This window comes from Cupressus sempervirens, chromosome 5 (genome assembly GCF_028749045.1).
Source record: "Cupressus sempervirens isolate cs-2001-9-10 chromosome 5, ASM2874904v1, whole genome shotgun sequence".
Taxonomy (NCBI): Eukaryota; Viridiplantae; Streptophyta; class Pinopsida; order Cupressales; family Cupressaceae; genus Cupressus; species Cupressus sempervirens.
Window position 1 is genome coordinate 188,280,477 of NC_143122.1, and position 22,702 is coordinate 188,303,178.

Consider the following 22,702-nt stretch of genomic DNA (forward strand, 5'->3'; position numbering starts at 1 on the left):
GCCTTGTTATCTACGTTCTTGTTATTTCCATCCATAAGAATGTCACAATTTTCAATTAGGTCTTGGACCTTGTAATTCAAGTCGACGTAACTTCTAGTTTTGTGACCTTTGTTTTGGTGATATTGACAAAATGCAATTTCATTACACCATGGTGGTTGTGGTTGTTGATTATAAGGATGAGAGTTATCTAATGGAGAAATGAGCTTTTTTTGTAGCAAGGTCTTATAGAGCACATCCAAAGGTTCACCAAGAAGTGTATATTCTCACTTTGGGCATGAGACCCAAGAGGTATTCTTTGGTTTTTCTCTAGATGTCTTATTGTTAGAAGGAGGTTTCTCAACATTCTTGGATGCTTTTAAATTGTCTATAAGATTGAAGCATGCCTTAGCGGGTTGAGTAATGTTGTCAACAACTCCATCATGCACAACCTCTCAATTTTTGTTCATGTTCTTGGATTTGTCCTTGTTAGAGGTGGATCCTTATTTAGTGTCCTTTTGAAGGGCTAATTCACCCTTTTTGACCATGAATTCCTTTATACAAATAGCTTGTATGACCATGTCTTTGAAGGTGTGTGGACCTTGAAGTTGATCTCTATAACCAAAATTATGTAGGTGATTATCAATGAAGATGTCAAGCATTTTTTGTTTCATGAATCTTTCATGAATATTTGTTGTAAATTTGTCTCCATCTCTAAAGGAATGTGAGGAAAGGTTCCCTAACTTTCTTTTTAAGGTTACACAAGTCTTGAATGTTATCTGGGTGTTGAATGTTGTGAGAGTATTGTTGGACAAACAAGTTAGCAATCTCATCAAATGTTTTGATACCAGTAGGCAAGTGTGAAAACCACTCCATAGCTTGACCACCTAGACTTCTTGGGAATAGACACATGAGATATGTCTAATTGTGCATAAATTCCATAGACAAGGCCCCAAATTCCTACAAATGATCTTGAGGATTGGTAGCTCCGAAGTATTTATCATACTTAGGTAACTCAACTCCTCATGGAAAAGGAGGCATGTCTATACTCTTGTCAAATGGGAATGGACTAAGAGTGTCTAAGGTGTATGTTTTTGTAGGTTTATCTTTATCACACATCATTTGGGCTAGTTGGTCTTGCATGATCTTTAGTTTTTTTTTCTTTTTTTGGATGTTTTAGTTTCCTCTTTAGGTGTAATGATAGTTTCAAAATTAAAGCAATGAGGTATCTTAGCTCCCTCTTGGGAAAGTTTGAGAAAGTATTTCTCTTTTTCTTCATTAATTAGGATTTCCATGACTTTTTGGAAGTTTTTGTTCTTATGACACTTTTTGACATGTTCAAGGAGTATTTATACTCTTTTCTAATTCTCATCAGTAAGAAGAGGTTCCTTATGTTTTTCATTTCTATTTTGATCTTGGTCTCTACTATGTTCTCCCTATTTAGGTCCTTGATCAACCATTCTAGGAATGTGAATAGTTTGAATATGTTTTGGTTGGAAAGGTCCTCTGAATAATAATTCTATTGTGTTGTTTGGAGATGTATGACCTTTGCTAGTTTTAGGATCCTCTTGATATAAGGGGTTACTAGTTCATTGTAAGTGTAAAGAGAATGTTCTCTGAACACAAGGTGATTTGACAGGTGAAAGAGATTGTGAAGACTCCTCACTAGATGCACTGGATAGACTGTGTATAAATTGGAAAGTCTCCCCTACCATAATTACAACCCCTAGCTCTACCTCGTCTAAGTATAAGGGGATAAAACATGTTTCCACTTCTTGTTTCCATAGTCATAGACAAGGACAAGAAGCAAAAACCTAGACAAGGACCACACTAGAATGTAGTCTGAAAAAGAAAGATAAGAGTGTTGGATACTAAGGTGCAAGTAGTCTGAGTAAATGGCTAGAACAACCAAAGATTATGACTATCATGACATAAAGTATAACAAAACATGAAAGGACAAGGACAAGATAACTGAGAGATGAGTCTAGTTTAAATGTAGATCACAAGTTGTTACCTAAGCAAGATGTCACTATTTGACACTATTTGCAAACATAAAAGTGGTAAAATATCATAGGTAATATACTAGACTTAGAGTCCAAATAGCTCTAATCGAACAATTTGATAGTTTTTAAGACAAGATCCCATATGAAGATTCTTAGGGAATCATGCAAGAAAGTGTAATGAAGTAGGCAAAGACTTAGAACAACAATTTTGGACCAGGCTTCTTGTGCAAGTACTTGTACAAAGCCACACAAGGATGTACTAGACTAACAAAAAAAAGGATTTTGACAAAGGGAGAAAGTTTACAAGATCTCACGTGAAGATTTACATAGGACCACACAAGGACATCGATAGAGCCATATGAAGGAGTGCTGGCCAAAAAGATACACAAAAATTTTCCAAACTGGGCATAAAAACATAGACCAAACTGATAATTAAGACTGAATTTGAAGAGATTTTACAAGTTTCAAATTGTTCTAGATAGATTGTTGGTTGTTTTGATAGATTTCAGATAGACATCAAGATGATTTTCAAGTTGTTAAATAACATTTTGGTTTTGAACAAGATAGTTGTTTTTCAGAAAGACACAGGAAGTAAGCAGTAGTCGTGAACAATCTAACCAAGGAAAAAGCTACTTAGAGGGATGGTGAAGTCTTGACTTTTAGTTTGTTTTGATAGGTTTGGAAAAGTTTGAGGCTCAATAAAAAATACAACTTTTCCCTATAACCAAAATATGTAAAGGAAGAAAAACCTTTGTCCCACAACTTATGTACATGCATTTACCTCACACACCTATGTCACCCCACTAGAGGGTGCCCATGTTTTTGGTGTATTTGAAGGGTTCAATAACATATACGTTGAATTACCACCCTTTTTTCAAGGGTCTAGTGCATATACCACCTTCCAACACCTAGGTACATACCTATGGTGAGTTCTACAAGAGAGATTCTTCCCCCTCCTTGCACAAAGATTTTCCCCCTTTTAGAGGTGAACTAGGTAGCAACTAACTAAGAAGTTTTTACTTTTCTTTCATTCATATTAATCCTCTATGGCTTTGCAAGTGAAGTTAAGACCAACAACCAACACTAGCATTTGAAAGTGTACACACTTGACTAGCAAGACTAGGGCTGGCGCCAGCTAGTGCAATAGACAGAGCCTCCTTTTGATATTTGATATTAGGAATCAAGGGGAAGAAATTAACATGGCTTTGGAATCATTTTCTCTAAGAAGCCTCTTGATTATAGTAAGTTGGAATCTCCAGTGAAAGGAGTATGCTCACTTGGGTTGTTCCCAAAGGTTGGATCTCTCTGGTAGGCCCTCTATAGGTTGACTCAAACTGGTGGTTTGAATCTAAGAGTCCAAGTTTCTGATTTCCCTCAATGGTAAAGAGCATATTCCTCTACCTCATCACCTTTCCTAGACACATAAGACATGTTAATGATCGAGTTAGCCTAATCGATCCAGACTTGTCCTTTCTCAAGATTTAGATTCCATAATAGGAAATCATCATCCCTTCATAGAAGAGGACTCGTACTAGAGAACCAATAACTTGCTTGCCTCACTTGGATGCTATCTTTTAGAGGCTTCTAGGTTTCTAATTTAACTTTGGGCATGACTTCCAAGTGGTAAAGTGCATACTCCCTCATTCCCTTGTTTTGCACTCTATAAAGTTCACAAGCCCTAATTATACTATGTGTGAAAAGAAAAAAGAAGACATGATGTTTTGAGTGCATTTAAAATTGGTCTTTGACATACATTTCTTTGGCAAGCATCCTACAATCACACAATTAATACATGTTTGAAGTGTTTAGATAAAGGTGTCATTGTCAAAATGTCTTGCAAACCACCATTATGCTGCAAAAAACTATAAATTTGAAAGAAAATGCTTTAGAGAATACTATTAGCCAAATGTAATGATAAAAATTGAATTTTGGAAAAATGTATTTTACATGTGCTATTACAAATTTTTTTTTGAAATCTTGCACAGGCCTATGCGAGAAAATGTTGTGCACCACATGAGAAACCACACAATTATGCACTTTTTCACATGAGGAAGTGCAATGAAAGGGGGTAAATCTTCAATTCTTTGCAAGAAAATGAGATTTCTTGTGTGAAAACCTAGAAATCTGTACGGACAAATGTGACAGAATCATTAAAAAAATAGAAAACAAAGCAAATGAAGACAAAAAACTAGATTTCTCGGCCCTACCGTGGGTGCCATAAATTTATATGTGAATTGTGGGCCTTAGATCCTCACACACACTCCAACGTGATCATTACTTGAGAGATCATCCTAGAGCGATCATTGAATTGTTCAACCAAGTAACCTAATAGTGCAACCTATTGCGTTCTAACTAGAAGGATTTTACCTTTGCTCTCATACCAAGAAGCAGGCAACTAGACCTTTTAGTATGAAGGATTTATGCAACTATATGATAGTGCAATTAATGTAGATGTATGCAATTCTAATATAATCATAGGAAAAGAAAATTAAGCTATATGAGTGCATTTTAATCTAGATGATATTTAATGCTAAGCAATTATGAAAGCTATTAAAGTATTAAGCAATTGAGTATCTATTCCAATAGTTATTTAATGCAATTCAATTCCCATCCCCATAATGAGGAATTAGAAGCCTCTTAAATAGAATTCCCAAAATTAACCAATGATTGAGATCAATTAGAATGGATAGTCAAGATCGAAGCTGAGATTTAGTTAGGATGGAAGATTCCCAGTATAGGTGAGGTTAATTAACACAAATCCTAAGTATAATGAAGAGTTAACTAAAATTCACCTGAGTGTGAGAATAAGTTGATTAAGTCAATTCCAATTCGAGAGATAGATCACTTAGAATTCCCATTCTTGAACTAAAGATAAGATTTTGAAGATTATTTAATTTAATAAAATGAGATATGACTTCATAAATGCATATTTCTAATTAACTGAGTAATTAAACCCAATAATTGAAATAAAGAAATTATATCATTAAATTAAATATGTTTAATTCCTTTGCACATTAGCTTAAAGAAGTAATTTAATTTAATTTAATTATGAAAACCTACAATTAAATCAAATTTAATCAATAGATAGCTAATTTGAGTTGATACTTAGGAATTCAATAAAGGATGTGATCAATGCAAATTAGGGTTTTCTACATATGACAATTAGGTCAAGTAGCGATAACTAGAATAAGAATTGCCTAGTAAAATAGGACTTATGGTTGATCAAAATAGATGAGAATTGGTTTACATGGCAATGTATCAATTTTGGGGCATTACAATTTGTAGATGGAAATGCAAGTGAATTTGATGCAGCAGTTGCAGATCTAGTGGAAAAGAATGGTTCCCTAACTAAAGTGGTAAAAAATCTTAAGATAAAAGAAGAAGTCCAATCAATATTTCTATGTGAGGTAATTGAGTAGAAAAATAAAGTTGAGGAAGACAAATTCATGATTGAAAATGACAAAAGGATACTGACCGATAGATTGGAAGAGAAGGCATCAAAGGTAAATAGAATTTCTCACATGCAATTGGAAATAATGAATCAAATGATGATTACTAATAATGAATTGAATGAATAGGATATTGAGATCAAAACCCTAGAGTTGAAGAATGAACAACTGAGCAATAATCTAAAAAGAGAAAAAGAATTTGTTGAAATTTTCAATAGACCTAATGAAGCCATCAAGTACTTTGAGAAATTGATGAGATCTCCTACATCTAACAGTGATATGATTGGATTGGGTTACACCATTACTAAAGAAGGAGAATCATCTAAAAGTGGTGAACAATGAAGCAAAAAAGGTAAGAACTACAAACCTACTTGTCATCATTGTGGACAGATAAGTCATATAAGAAATGTTTGTAGGAACAAAAATTCAAATTAGAACCCTAAGAAGAAATTCATGGTAACTACCATAAGTGCAACAAACAAGGACATCCTACACATGAATGCAATAGAAAGACATAAAGCTCATAAAGATTTGAAGGTTATTGCTACAACTATAAGAAGTATGGACATAGACCGTATCAGTGCAGATACAAGCCTAACTAGTCATTAAACAAGAAAGATAAGGTAAACCATACTGACAGATCCTATAATTGGGATTGCAATGCAAGGTATAGTTGTCACTATTTTCAAGAGTATGGAAATGTTTCTAAGAATTTCATTAGAACACATTTTAGAAGTGGCTATAGTAGATTGTTGAGTCAAACTACTTATTTTAGTTGTTTGAAGATTGGTCACATTGGCAAAAATTGTCCAACAAGGTCAAAAGTACCTAGCAGTGAATTCAATAAAGGAAAAGGAAATGTCATTGAAGAAGTCAAAGTGCAAATGAACAAGACAAGGAAGAAAAAGAAAGATTACACCACATAAAGGTTGATGTTGAAGAAGTCAAAGTGTAGATGAACAAGACATGGAAGAAAAAGCAAGATTATAGGACATCAAGTTTAGATGGGATCACTTCATCCAATGGATCAAGTGATCACACCACCCCCAACTAGGAAATCAAGAGGTATGTGTGGCACTAATATTTCAAAGTTAAATTATATATTAGTTCTAACGATTTAGTTTTGAAAAGATCATATATGCATGAAGTAAGATGCAAAGTATTGGTTAGAACTTAGAAGAAATCTATAAGTTTTCATGTTGTTGCCGAGCATGAAAAGCTTCACTATTGTTGCTAAGTAAGAATATAGTTGATGTTGAGCTATCAAAGGTGATATTGTTGTCTGAGCTCTCTTTGGTTGCCAAGTGTTGTAGAAATTACATGGAAGCCAAATGAGTCAAAATTAGTATTGGAGTTGAGCTTATAGCTATGTAAGAACTAAGCATTTTTTGCAAAGTTTCAATGGCTATATGGCCATTTTTCGACTCATTTGCAATCATTCAAGATTAGAGAGAGCATAGAGAGAATAATGTGAATTGGAGAAATCAATTCAAGTGTTTACATACTGGATTCAATTCTACTCGCCACTAAACATCAAAATTTTCAAGGTATTTATCATGTGCCAAGATATGCTATTTGAATTTACATAAACCCTAGATATTTGTAATGAGTTTTAGCTCTTATGTTTCTATGGTTAAGGAAGGAAAAGATGTTTTAAACATATAGTTTATTGCTAATGAGATTAAACAACCACATTTTTTGGTAGTTCTTGATATTGCATACAAAGGAGACATGTCTAGTGTGTTATCTATGATACCACCACAAGTTTATGTGATACAAGATGTAAGGTGTTTCTACACTTGTAAGGTAGGGAGTGTATGAGACATGGAAATAAGAGACTTGTATGGAAAATTGTGTTAAAACAGAGTACTAAAAGAGGAAAACAAAATTATAGAGAGAAAAGGGTTAACACAAGCCCTAGATTTTCCTAATGTATTCAAGATAGAGTGGATTAAGATAGTTCTCAACATAATACATGAAAAATTTGTATGGTTAGAAGATGACCCTATCAAAATCACAAAGAGGATTATTGAAAGAGTAACAGGGTATCCTACCCTAGATAGAACAAAGACTATGAGAAGTGATGCAAAGGAGACAATTGAGAAGAATACAGGGGTAGTATAGAACAAGAGAGGGATGACTATAGACATAATCACTGATACCCTGATTGCATTTGTAGTAAGAGTAATTACACATAAGTTCTTCAATCTAAAAGATTGAATAGTGTACCATGTATAGCTATGGATTTAGGCTATGATATAGTAAAGAAGGACCATTCTAATGACCTTGCTGAGTTACAACTCCAATATTTATCAGAAAACTTGGGATCCATAAAAAAGACAAAAGGTGCACAATGCAAATTTGGTTGAATACTTGTTTGTATATTTTTCTATGTGCAGAACACTTTTCCATAATTTGGAAAATTTTCTTGGAAGATGAAAATGTCTATTGTAGTGTAGATTGGAGAATACATAGATAAACTTGGAGATAATTTTGAGGCTATAATGACAAATTATTTTGAAGACTTTAGGAATTCAATGAAACAAATACTGAGAATACTAGTGTCACTAGTAGAGAAACATTACCATGATGTTTATTTTCTAGTTGATGTTGATTTCACTTATGTTCAAGCTATTGTTCCAAGGGCTAGATGGATTAGGGCACTGCCTTATAAAATTAATGTGGATGAGGCATTTGCATCCATCACTACTTTACTAGAAGAGGAAGTAGATATGAAGGCTACTACATTTGGAAACTATGATGTAGCCAGGTCTAAAATCATAATGGACTTGAAGGCAACTTTTATGATGAGGAAGAAGAAAAAAATTGTGAAAAAAACTCAAGGAACAATTTTTTGAAGAGGTAGAAAGAGATGAAAAAGAAGAGGATAATGAAGATGATAAAGAAGATATACTTTCCCAAGTACCAATTACTCTCACACAGGGTGAAGGTGAGGACCAAGGAGAATACGAAGAAAAATTTGATGAAGGTGTTGAGGGAGAAGAAGCCAATGAAGAATCTATTACTATAGAAAAGAAAAAGAGAAAAGAAAAGAAGCCAATATCAAGAAAACCCAAGAAAGTTGTGAAATCTTCACAACAAGAGCCTTCAGTTCCTATCACTTGGGATAGCACAAGAGCTACTACTAAAAAGACTCAAGAAGTTTAGAAACCTAAAGGAAAGAGAGCTAGTATAGCTACCAAGGAAGATGAACCTGAGAAAAGGAAAAGGAGGAAATATATAGCTCCAGCTGAATTATATGAGGAGAGGACCAAGTCAGATGAAAAAAACCAATTCAAATTGGTAAGTCACAATCCCTCTTCTAATTTGGACAACTTTTCTAATGATATCAAAAGGAATGTTGATTTACCAAGGTTTACACATGTTGAGTTTGACAAACTTGGTAAAATAGAAATAGACAAGGTTGAAGAATTTGTGTACAAAATGATGGCCACATTCAAGAATACCCCTATTGGGCTTGCCAACTCTTTACCCAAAAGTCTCTATGACATAGTTGACCAAAGATGGCAATTTAGATTAAATACTAAGAGGAATATTAAGGAGACTACTCTTACTAGAATAATGCTAGAATTAGATAAGTCATCTATGACTAATGCCATTAATAAGTATAAGGGGAGATTTTCTCCAAAATATAGAGCCTTTAACAATTTATAGAACAACATTGAGGAAGTTTTAAAATAAAGCACCCAAATATGGAAGGTTATCTATGGGCTACAAATAGAACAAGCTATTGAGCAAGCACCTGTGGAAGTACATGAAGACAAAGTTGAACCAGAGGTAGTTGAGATAACAAAGGATGAATTTGTAAGGGAAGGACACGAGGAAGGAACTATAAAAGAAGTAGATATAGATGCTCTAGCTAAGGAAGAGAAACAACATGATCAGAATGTACCAAAGGTACATATGTTGAGTGACAGTACCCCTCATTTTGACAAAGTGGATCAACAAGAAGAAATAGTAAAGATCAAGGATGTCTCTGACAACACCACTCAAAACATCAATCCCTTAACAAGGGAGGATATGAAGAAGATATTGATTGATTCCACCACCAAGATAGAACTATGAAGCGATCCTATATTGCTGAGTGTGGATGAGATTGAGAAGATAGAATTAGCATATGTAGGAGAGAAAACTCAAGAATTATCCATTGCCCCCCCTCAATCTACATAAGTGAAACCTATAATGCCTATTGTAGTATATCTAAGGTTGATGAAGCTACGTCTTATGGTTACATCAACTTAGATGAGGTGATTGACCTTCCAAAGTTTGATCTTGCATCAATCACCATAGATAAAATGAGCATATTGCATGATGCTCTAACTAGAAAGAAACACCAAGAACTACTTAGAATGGAGCATAGGTAGAAAAAAAAACTATATGACATCAAGGACATATTTCTTGATGCATCCAACCTACCTGCACCTAATGAAGAAAATCCAATCATTGAGTAGTTGGTAAACATTGCGGAGAAGATAAATGATGAAGACTTGGACACAAATGTAAAATTACTAGAATGGTATGAGAAGAAATTTCAAGCCAAGGTAACTAAAAATATATCTAGTGCCATGCATTAAGTTAGGGTGGTATAGCAACCAAAATTGATGGTGTGAAGAAGGTGTTGGAGAATATTTTCTCTCTTTACACAAAGTTGTGTCATGTAATCTTATTCATATAAGAAGTGTAGAGACACATTTAGCTTGGACCTAGAGGGAGATTTGAAGTCAATGAGTAAAATCCTACAACAATCTCCTAGTCAAATTCAGTATCATTTTAGAATTTTTTTTGTCAACATAAGGTTAATTAGCAGTATTACAAGCTCAAAATGCCAACATTTGGGCTACACTGATTAGTATCCAATCCATGTTGACCCCTTACATGAAGGTGTTGCACAAGGAACTAGCCTTTGTAGAAACATTGATGAAGAAAGGTCCCCATCTTTTTACTCATGAAGGCATAGTTAACCTTATTGCCAAGTTGGCTATTCAAATAAAATCTTTAGAGGCAGTGTGTGACAACTGGGATGTAGTACTAAAGCTTATAATGGAGGTCCATAAATCATTCTTGGACAAACACACTATTTGTGTATTACCCATGACATAAGTGTCAAAAAGGGGGAGAATGAATAATTTTTGGGGGAGACCAAACTAAGGGGGAGTTAGTACGAAAATCGGTAAAGTAGATCTACTCAATAGGAGTATTTAGATTTAGAAAAGAACAATCATTTCAGGGGAAGTTATAAAATTTTGAGGTATAAATGATAAGTCACAAGTTTTGGCAAAATTTTGAAGTTTTGATTTTTTTTTATGTAAGTTGAGTACTAAATAAAGATTATCCAAGTTATTCTCATAAGTTAAGGTTATTTATGCATGACCAAGTGTTTTTTCCACTCATGTCAAAGGGGGAGATTATTAATCTCAAATTGGTTTTGACATATGAGTGGCAATACTTACTAGATAGAACTTAGTTCATGCCGACCAAGTAAAGTATGTCGAGCATAAGTTGTCAAATAGTATATGTTAAGAAAGATATACAGTTTGTGCTGAGTAAATAGTAAGTGCTGAGTCACTCAAGTGCCGAGTAGATAGTTCATGCTGAGTGATTTAGATTTTGAGTGATCAATGGATGTTGAGTCATTTAGAGTTTGAGTTACAATACTGAAAATATAATGGACATTGAGTATTAGAGACTTCAAGTGCTAAGTAAAATAGTTTTGGACATAATTGTTTGAAATGACACAAACTTCTATGTAAAGCATTTTTGAGCCAACTTAATGATTGTTTTGTGATTCTCAATGATAAGAATGAATTTATATTAAGAATCCCTATGCAGTACATGTAACCAATCAGTTAAAGGGATGAATTAAGTGGAAAAATGGATGAATCAAAATCATTGATTCATACCTAACCCTGAGTCACCTAGGTCATATTAAGGAAGGAAAACTCTAAAATATTGCATGTACGAAGAGAGAAGTTTGCATGCATAGACAAAGCAAGGATGGTAGCTAAGGAGTTGTAAATTGAGATATGAATTGCAAAATCAATTAGAAGAGAACAAAGAAAAGAAGTTAGAGGACATAAGTGATACATCTAATCAAAGAGGATCAAAGATACATTCAAAGAGGTGATCTATTATCTAGCAACAGACTACTGACCATTGGATCATTGATGAGACATTCTAATAGGTGAATCAATTAAATATCTTAACAGAGTAGTCCTAACAAGCTATTGTAAATCTTTTAATAGGGTGCTTACTTCATTGTAAGTTTAAGTTCTTTAATTAGGCACACTTCTAACAAGGTGTTGAAATCCTTTAATAGGGTAAAATCTAACAATATTGTAATCCTTTAACAAGGAAGACCTTTCATAGGGTAGATCATAGTTTATGATCAAACATTGTAATCTTCATTAGATACACTTTACAACTATAGTAGTGAAGATTTATGGGTGTCATCCCCACCCCAGTTTTACCTTCTCATTGGAAGGTTTTTGGGTAACCAAATATCTTGTGTCATACATTTGTTAAATATTTATTTGATTTCATACTATGGATGAACATGTTTATTTTGGTGTTTTAGTTTACATGCAAATTGTGAGATGGATGTGTGGTGAATGATTTTATGGTTAAGGTTCTAAAGGCTTGATTCAACACCCCCCCCCCTTTCAAAGTTTTTCTTCCCTATTTTATTTCCAATATTGCTAGAGGGAGTAGACAAAGGGGAAGGTTGAGTAATAGGGGCCTTTACACTAACCCCATCACCAAATCCAGCTAGATTTTGTGGGCCTTAATTATTAGTAAAAGAAACGCATGGGTATGTGAAGGATCATGGTGTGCCAAAAAGTGGCGATTTAAAAAATATGTAGTTTTGAAATGCCTCAAAGCATTTAAAAATCTATTCCAACTTTTTTCCCACCCAACCTGATACTAAATGGAAATAATTAATTGTTAGAATTCTTTCAAATAACTTAGAGGGTGGGGGAGGGGGTGAATTAGTTATCCAAGGTCTAGATCTACTATTATAACTTTTCACAATGTACTGAACCCATAAAAAAATTTCTTCATGCATGCATCAATTAGATTATGAAATCACTCAAACTTGTAGGTTACTATCAAATCGATTTGCAAAAAAGTAAATATGAAACATAACAGATTCAATAACACATTTGACACAATGATTTAATGTGGAAACCCAATTTGGGAAAAATCACTAGTAACATGCTACTCATTCTCACTCTTCTAAAGTGATGCCCTATGAAAGGCCAACCCTATTAAAGGTTACAATGCACATTGTTAAATGTGACTTGGCTAAAGGATTTCAATCGCCCTATTAGGAGTGTGCCTTGCTATAGGACTTTAAGTCATTTTCACTTGGAATGTCACCCAATTAAAGTATTTACAAAAGACTATTAGGTCAACCTTAATCCAAATGATTTATCCTAGACTGATACAATTATTAGAGAGTAATAGTAAGGCTTGACCTGATAACAAGTTACAACTCCATTTGTAGACTACGGATCTCTGTTTCAGTCCTCCATTCTACTTGGCTTTCATACTCTTTTGCTTTGATAGATTTTTCACCCTTCAAGAATCCATACCCTTAAGCCTTCTTGCTTTGCTTGCCAATCTAGACTCTTCTCTTAGGTCACTGAATGAAGCAATACCCTAGACTCTTTGTCTTCCTTAAGTTCTCACACATAACAACCTTTGCCTCTAACTAGCCATCTCTATAAATAGAGAATTAAGATATTTTTCCATTCATTCTCCATCATCAATTTTAGGGTTAGCTGAGATAAGGTAGGATTCAATGAATCTACCCCTCATTTTATTCCATTCCCTTCTAGAAATTTCTCCTTCAATTCATCTCAAAATGGTTCATCTTGAATTTTGTGCCACCAACTCATTAATCTTATCTTCCACATGGTTCACACAATCTAAGAAATCAAACTTGTCAGCTTAGATTCATCAAATTCTTGATCTTTCTCATAATGCCGACACTCAACATTAACCATCTTTTGATGCTCAACACATATTGCATTACTCGACATCCACTATCAAAACACTTGGCACAAACTAAAGTTTACTAGTGCTTGACATCATCTAAACTTTACTCGACTTACACTAGAATTGAATTTTCTTGGCTCTAACTAATTTTATTCTTAGCTTGCACTTACTTTTCTCAGCACCTACTATCCACTTGATCAAGCTTGGTAGACAAAACTCCGTTTAACTTGTTCTTCTAAAATTAATCAATGTAACCAACCTTTGCAACCTTAAGTAGATTATCAATCTAGTATAGTATTAGTGTCTTAACTAAGTCTTGTACTCCTTTTCATATTGTAACTCAACCTTTCCTCTAGATGCTATTGTTACCTCATTTGATCAAATCCTCTTCATCAATCAAATAAATAATAGTACCTAACTCATAGGCAATCGTCTTACTAGTAAGTAACAAGTTTGACATCAATGACAAAAAAATGATTAAAATACATTTATCATACTTATATCAATTTTTTTTCAACATTAATACCTTTATAAGGCCTACTATATCTTTTGATACCAACTCTATATGGTAAACTTTTAAAATGTCCAGAAAAATGTGTTTTTGGCTTGTTCTTGCATTTTTTTTACTTCAAACATGTAGCTAACGAAGTTTGCTTTAGCAAAATTTAATGAAATGAAAATGGTTTCTTAATAATGTTCTTATCTTTCCATAAATGTAAGGTTCATCAAATTACAACCTGAGTACATAATTATTACTTATTTTCTAATGGTGTTACATATAAAGTGTTGATTGACACACTACTTGAAAAACAACTATAACATTCAAATGGTACAACATTTTTGAAATCCAAAAAGTGCATCAAATTCTATGCTTCTTCTACTATAAGGGAAAAAAAAAAAAAATTTGTGGAGTTTTGAATTATTTAAGGTGGTGAGACATGAGAGTTTTTTAATTCCAAAAACACTAAAGATAAAAATTAATAATTAATTATGTGTTAGAATAAAAATACCCAAAAATATGTGTCACATCCAAGAATTTGTCTACTTCTTATATCTATAATATTATTAAAAATTATTATCATTTGATTTTATTTAAGGTGGTTAGACATACATCTACTTCTTATTTTTGTCATGAAATTTTTGTACTAGTGCATTAATATTCAAAATTTTGACCAATCAATTTTTTATTTTTTTCAGATAAGGCCTAGTAGTTTAGAAACTAAATTCCTAGAGATTCTTTTTTCTCAATTTTGTGATATAAAGTTTATAGCACATATAAAATTGCACGCCAAGTTGACATAACCTTGATTCACCTGATTTTTTATTGCCACTTAAGAGCATAGTTTGGTTGTTTAGGTGGATAAAGGGCAAGATGAAAGTTATAAAATCATAGAATGAGCTCTTTAAGAAGAATGGTAAAATTTCTCACCTTTATTCACTCTCTCCCTAATATCCATAATAGTGGCTTCAAGGTCATGTAGAAGGAAAAAGGAATATATGTAATATATGTAATATCACAGTTTGGAGGAGAAAATGAGGAATATATATATCATGGTTATCAAAGTGATTCAATAAAGGGAAATGGTAGAAATAGTAAACCCCAAATCTTCCTTGAAGATTAAGATACTTCATTATGATCATACATAGCTCATTCTAGGGATCAGAAAGCTTGTCCCAAGTCAATAGGTTCTTCATAATCCTTGAAGAATCTATTTATGCTCATTTAATGTGAAATCTTCATCACTCTCTGACATTTTCTTCTCCTATGGCTGGCCCCATAGCCATAGATATAATTTATTCATTAACTTAGAATGAAAAATCATTAATTGTCACCATTTTATTAGCTTATAAGCTCACAAACTCCAAGGAGAATTTATTGTGGTATCCCGCAATGGCTTCCATGAATGAAACTAGGCCTCCCTCTTTCAGAAACAACCAATTGCAAGGCTTCCTCACATAATCCTCAATGCTCCAAGGGCTTCATTCTAACAATGTCTCCACCCATTTCTGCTTCTCATCCAAAATTCTCCAAAAGCTCAAGATTAAAAGACTTAAAATCACCCCAAATAACAAGTTCGCATTTTAAAAGAGATCTTAAATACTTGTTTTAAAAAGGATATGAGATGTTGTAATTATAACTTGGAGTGGACGTTAAATTTTCATCCAATCTCTAGAAAGGAAACATTTCTATATTTCCACCTTAGCAACAATAAAGAATTTGACTAGCCTCCAAAAATTGCATGTAGCACTCTCTTTGAAAACATCCAACCTTTCTAATTAATTTCTTTCTAACACAATCTCCTCTATTATTTTATGTCACCTTCCATCAAATTTATGACATTTAAATCATTCATATTTTCCTTTAATTGATATAGAATTGAAATCATTATGGTATCTACCCCCCAAATAGATCCTTGAATTTCTCATTACATTCAAAATCATATTATTTATCCCCTTCAAAAGAATCCTACAACCAAATTTAACCAATAAGTAAGCCACCTATAATACATGTTTATCATTCCCTATGTGTGTTAATATGGTCCCTTATTATGAGAGAAAGGATGTCTTCCAACAGAGTGTCCATCTTCCGCCAACACTTTAAACCTTAGACTTACTACCCCAAGCTTGCACACAATTAAAGCAAGTGTAAAATAGGAAAAACTTGAGATTCCTTCATAAAGGCATGATTTCTAATTGATTTTAACACTCAAACATTTTATCATAATCTTAACACTTCATTGGAGCAAGCATCACTAAGTAAGCGTCTTCATCTTTGAGTATTATGGAGAAATGAGTGACAAAATCCTAGATGCAAGTATGTTTTTATTATTGAACTTGTTGTGTCTTTTCATACCATGGTATTTGATCGAACCTTGAAGCCACTATCAAAAGATCATTGTACTACCACCATCATAAAACCTAAGGTAATATGATTTCAATTTAACATTTCTCTCTAATATAAATATTATGTACTTAAAGAATTATATTAATGTGTGCTTTTCTTGTACTACTTTATTATCGAGAATATTTTTATTTTTAAGTGAACTCTTATATGGTATCCTTAAATTTTGAATGTTACTAAGAGATTATATAGATATCAAGACCTCCACCATTTGTTGTGAGTTTACTTGGAACATATTTATAATAGATATAAAAAATACACTATCTAATACTATTTTAATCTATGTTTAGATTTTGAACTATCATCCTCATTTTGATATCATTTATAACAAGTTATTTTTATTTATTTTTATAGAAATATAAAATTAATATTTCTAACATCTCCTAATGTAATGTTCCCACTTGGGACACACTTTTCATTGAATTATTATTCTCAAATTAGTTTCAATTATTCATATAAATGATTTTGATATTTCCTCTTATTGAAATATTAAAAAAATACTATTCATCAAATATATCAATTCTTTCCTTCTATCCTTTCACTTTATCTTTTCTTATTTTTAAACCTCTTTTATTAAATATCCTTTAAATCACATTATTGCACATGCTTCCCACTAATATTTTCTCTTAATAAAATAAAATTAATTATCAATTCAAATTCTCCTCTATGTCTCTTTATATAGTAATAATAATAATCTCATCTAAAATTATAATATTACATTGTTGAAATGCCTTTTACTAATCTTCATTTATATCTTATAATTCTTTATATTATTATTCCTTAATATATCTCTTTTTCCTACATTATATCTTTTTTTTCTTGGTTAGCTTTTATGTCTTGCTAGATGTTTGTCTTACTTTCTTTTACTTTTCCTATGTTTCTATTTGCTACACTTATTTAAAATATTGTGAAGTATTTATTGCTGCTCCCTTTTAATCTCTCTTGTGTACTTTTTGTTCTCCCAAATAACATGCCCTCTTACCTCTCTTTTTCCCTTGATATGTATTGATTTCCTTGTGCCAAGTTGGCAAAGAAGACATGACTTTATTAGTTCTATTTTGGTTTATTAAAGTTTTAACCCTATTAATATACATGTTGAGTGTGTATGAGAGTCGTGACCCTAGTAACCAAATTTGCATCTATTTAATTATAGGTATTGTTTAACTCAATATTATTTATTATATTAGATTATAGGAATGGCTTTTAATAATATCAATCTACCGTATATATTTCTTATATTCAATTTAATTATTCGATTACTATTTAATTGAATATTTATGTAATTATTTAATGGTAATTGAATTATATTTTGTTATTTATTTATTATTAACAAATAAATATTTATTTTATATTTTAATTGTTATAATTTAATAGTAAACTTTATTATTAGAGGGAATATTATAGTCCTACCCTATCGAAATTGCTTTTCCTCAAATAATTCTAATTTTTAATTGATTTGTTAGATCTTGTTATACAACTTGTTTTAATTAACACAACCAAGAGTTTACATGATAAATTGATAAGTGCATTTATCAAATAATATGAGTGATTCAAGTTATAGGATTTGGTTATTGTATCATATAGTACATATTGTGGGTCATTAAATGGATTTAATAATGTTTAGGTTGATGAGTCACCAAAGCATAATTTGATTTATGACTTTACAATTTATGACTTCAATATATTTTCCTCGATGATTCATTTAATGAAATCAATTGAATAGGTTAGCACACTTAGCTGAAATCCTTTTTTTGTTTCATACATTGCCTCTTTAAGAGGATGAAAATATGAATGTTGCAAGCACTAGATACCTATGTACAAGTAGGCTCCCTCAAGGCATTGAGATTGCATGTTCATGCCCATCTTGGATTCTTTCCTTAGGGATTTTGAAATCATGTTCTTACCTATCTTGGACCCTTTCCTCAAGGCATTTGAAATCATGTCCTCACCCATCTTTTTTTCCTTGAGGCATTAGAATTGATGTCCTTACCTATCTTGGAATCCACCTATCTTGAGTGGATTTACTCCGTCTTGACAATAAATCACTTGTATGAACTTAGTTTCATCATTTGTTTAATCACATTTCAAGGTTTCTTTAACGATTGTATTCAATAGTTTGATCTTTTTATAATTGTTTTCACCCTACATGATGATAAACCATGCTTTGATACCACTGTAACGTCCCCACTTGGGATGCACATTTTATTGAATTCTTATTCTCAAACTAGTGTGAATCATTCATATAAATGATTTTTCATATTTCCTCATATTGAAATATATATATATATATATATATATATATATATATATATATATATATATATATATATATATATATATATATATATATATATATATATATATATATATATAAACTATTCCTCAAATATATCAATTCTTTCCTTTTATCCTTTCACTTTATTTTTTCTTATTTTTAAACTTCTTTTATTAAATATCCCTTAATTCACATTATTTCACATGCTTCCCACTATTACCTTCTCTTATTAAAATTAAATTAATTATCAATTCATGTCTTTTATATAATTAAAATAATAATCTCATCTAGATCTATAATATTATATTGTTGAAATAGTAGCAAGCTTAACTTTTGCTAATCTTCATTTATATCTTATAATTCTTTATATCATTATTCCTTAATATATATATTTTTCCTACATTATATCTTCTTATTTTTTGGTTAGGTTTTATGTCTTGCTTGAAGTTTGTCTTACTTCCTTTTACTTTTTCTATGTTTCTATTTGTTGGACTTATTTAGAAATTTATGGAGTATTTATTCCCACTCCCTTTCAATCTCTCTTATACTTTTTATTCTCCCAAATAACATGCCCTCTTACTTCATTTTTCCGTGATATGTATTGATTTTGTTGTGTCAATTTGGCAAAGAACGCATTACTCTATTCAATTATGTTTTGGTTTTTATTATTTTAACCCTGTGTGTGTGCGCGCGTGCGCACGTGCGTGCGTGTGTGCCAGTAGTGGGTATGAGAGTCATGACCCTACAAACCAACTTCCCATTTATTTAATTAGAAATATTGTTTAACTCAATATTATTTGTTATATGAGATTATAAGAATGACTTTTAATAATATTAATCATATATACATATATATATATATATCTTATATTTAGTTTAATTATTCAATTACTAGTTATTTAATTATTTAATAACAACTGAATTATATTTGATTATTTCTTTATTATTAATAAAAATTTATATTGTAATTATTATAATTTAATATTAAACTTTATTATTAGAATAATCATTTCAATTTATATTAGTTTTAACATATATTTTTAAAAAAAAATTATTAATTATGATTTATACATTAATTTGTGTTTAAAATTTTATATATTTTCCTCTTAAATTACTTCCTTTATCTAATATTGGCTCTTTTGTTGACATACTAGACTATATTTTTCTTAAATATCCAATCAATAAAAAATATAATATTATGAAATTTTATTATGCATAGATTTTTTTTAAATGTATTTCATAGTTATTGCTTATCAATATATGATATAAAACTAGCATCTTGTGGATGTTTACAACTTTGCATCCCTTTGGGTTTGCTTTACCTACTCCTTTGATGAGGCAAGAGGTGCAATGAATGTACTTGTTTGAAGGCATACATGCAGCCCTGTGTCATCCTTTTCAAGAGCATTTATCCGGACATTCTGGAGTGGTAAGGTTAGGGGCATGTTCATTGAGTTGGGCAACCAAATAGTGAATACTGTCTTCTCATCTTCGACACGGGTTTGATCAAGACATTCATTTGTCATGATTATTTTATGGAGTTTTTCTTTCTATAATCTCCCGTATCGTTTCTCCCAAACAAACGAACACCAAATTCCTTATAAAATATTACCTCTCTTTACAAGAGACAAATATCAAAGTACAATGCTGATTGGTAGTTGTAGAGACTTACCAAATCAGTTTCTTTAACATCACACCTACACCTAAATATTTTTAAAATAACTATGAAAAATGGGATCTTTAGACTTTTAAAATTCTCTACGGATTCCTTGATCTATAAAATTAATTGTAGATGAATAATATTACGTTTGTCACTTAAATTATATGTTAGAAAGTAGAGAATGTTTTTAATATTTCAAGTAGAATGTTGCTTTTGAAGTAGATTAAAATGTAGGGATGTAAAATTTGAATAGTTCAAACAATGATTAATGAATTTTATTTTATTAACTTTATATAAAAGATTTAATATTTAAATTGTGGTTTAAAGTGATGTGATACAATTGTAAATTAATTTAACTTAACCTATAATAATTAAATTGGTAAATGCATTATCAATATTTTAAATTTTAAATTTTAAATGAAGAAGTTCAGTTTTTAATTATTAGAAATTATTATTGAGAGGTAAAGCAAGTTCTATTGTTTAAAAGTGATGAATTATAAATTATTAGATTTCTTTTACAGCTTGAACTTGTTTCATACAATTTAACTAATACTCTGAGTTGTATTTACCCAATACAAATGAATTGTTTGAACTTGTTAGATTAAATTAGTTTGTTGTAGAATAAATGAAACTATTTTCCTTTTATATCTTTAATTTATAATAACGTGTGAGAAATATTGGCATTAATAAGTACACTGTAAAAATCGCCATATCACATGGATAATGTTCTCCTCGACCTATTTCATTGATTAGATCATCTTCTCTTTCATGGAAGGAAATTAAAGACAAATACATTTGTTGTGAATGTATCTTGAATCTATTTGATGTAGATATAGATTCTTTATATGCGACTATGATAAAAGAGTTTAAGAATTATTTAGACTTATGCTCTCAATTTTTATACCTAAATGTTATATTATAGCCATTTGTAAATAAATTATAGGCTAGAGCCCACTTCTATCTTTTTAAAAAGTAAACAATGGAGATGATATATGTAAAGTTCAATATGAATTAAAAACAACCAACGATACCAATACAAATCAATTATGCCCTCCACGTAGATTTTCACAAAACTACCCAAACAACAATTGACCTTGTAGGATCAAACAAATCATTTGTATGTGCCATATAATCCAATTTAAATATTCAAGAAAATACCAATAGATTTTTGTACTTGGGACACTTAAGGCATAACATGAGTAATTTATGACATTCAACATTTAGGTCTAGTTGGTATGGAAAAAAAGACTGGCCTTAGGATAAGCCTTCCTAATTGGACATGTTGTTCCCAAATATTTGTGCCCAAAAAAAATAGAAAATAAGTTAGACTATGTTGCAAATATAATTTGAATTTATCTAGCAATTTTTGGATCAAAAAAATATTGGCACCCTAAGGAAATTATTGTGATTCTTGAAAATTGAAGACATGTTATTTTACTTAGGCCTCAATAAATCCTTGTATGTTCAAAAAGATCATTTTAAATATTCGTATAATGTGAGAAAAAACCTATCAAATTTTAAGTTATTTTAACACTTTGCAACACTTAAGGCTCAATGCCCCTAGAGTATGACATTGAGTGTAAGGGTGACTTGGGAAGAAAAAAATGACCACACATAGGTAAAAATGCTTAATTATACATGTTTATGTTGATGGTTCATGCTCACAATAAACAAAATAGGAATTGGGCTATCTTTTAACATTTTATTTAATGCCTCTAATAGTTTTTTACATCAAAAGAAAAATTTATTATCTTCAAAAAACTACTTTGAGTCTTGAAAGAATGCAATAGATAATTATAGAGGGCCTACCATGGATATGTAGGTTCAAAAGGATAATCTTAAAATTTCATAGAATCCATAAAAATATCTATGGAAGTTTGATATTTGTTGGTTGCTTGGAGCCCTTGAGTGACAACAATAGAAAAGGACAAGTCATTTTAAATATGTAAGATTTATGGGCCTACAATGCCAACATACCTAGTTAGGATGGTTTACCATCCATAAATGCAGGTAAAAGTACAAAGTTTTGTCAGCTTTTAGGCTAACTTATCAGAATGACTAAATTTTAGTATTTCTATCTAAAAATCAATTTTGTTCAATGATCTAAATAAATTCATTCTAGCTAAGTTAGATATGGTCTCATACTTTTCCAATTAGAAATGTTTAATAAATGCATGTTTTATACTAGTTTGTATCCAATTAGTAAAGAAAAAGTAATTATTTTAGAAAAGTGACATTTCAATAACTCTTACTATTTTCTATGATATTTTTTTAATAACATATTAACACTATTTTATAGAGCCCAAAGTCAAGAATATTCTAATATCGAGTATATAGTGTTTTAATTAGATATAGTATATTGTAATTAAAAGATTCTACAAGCATGTATTTTAACAATCAAAAAGATGTCAATTTTGA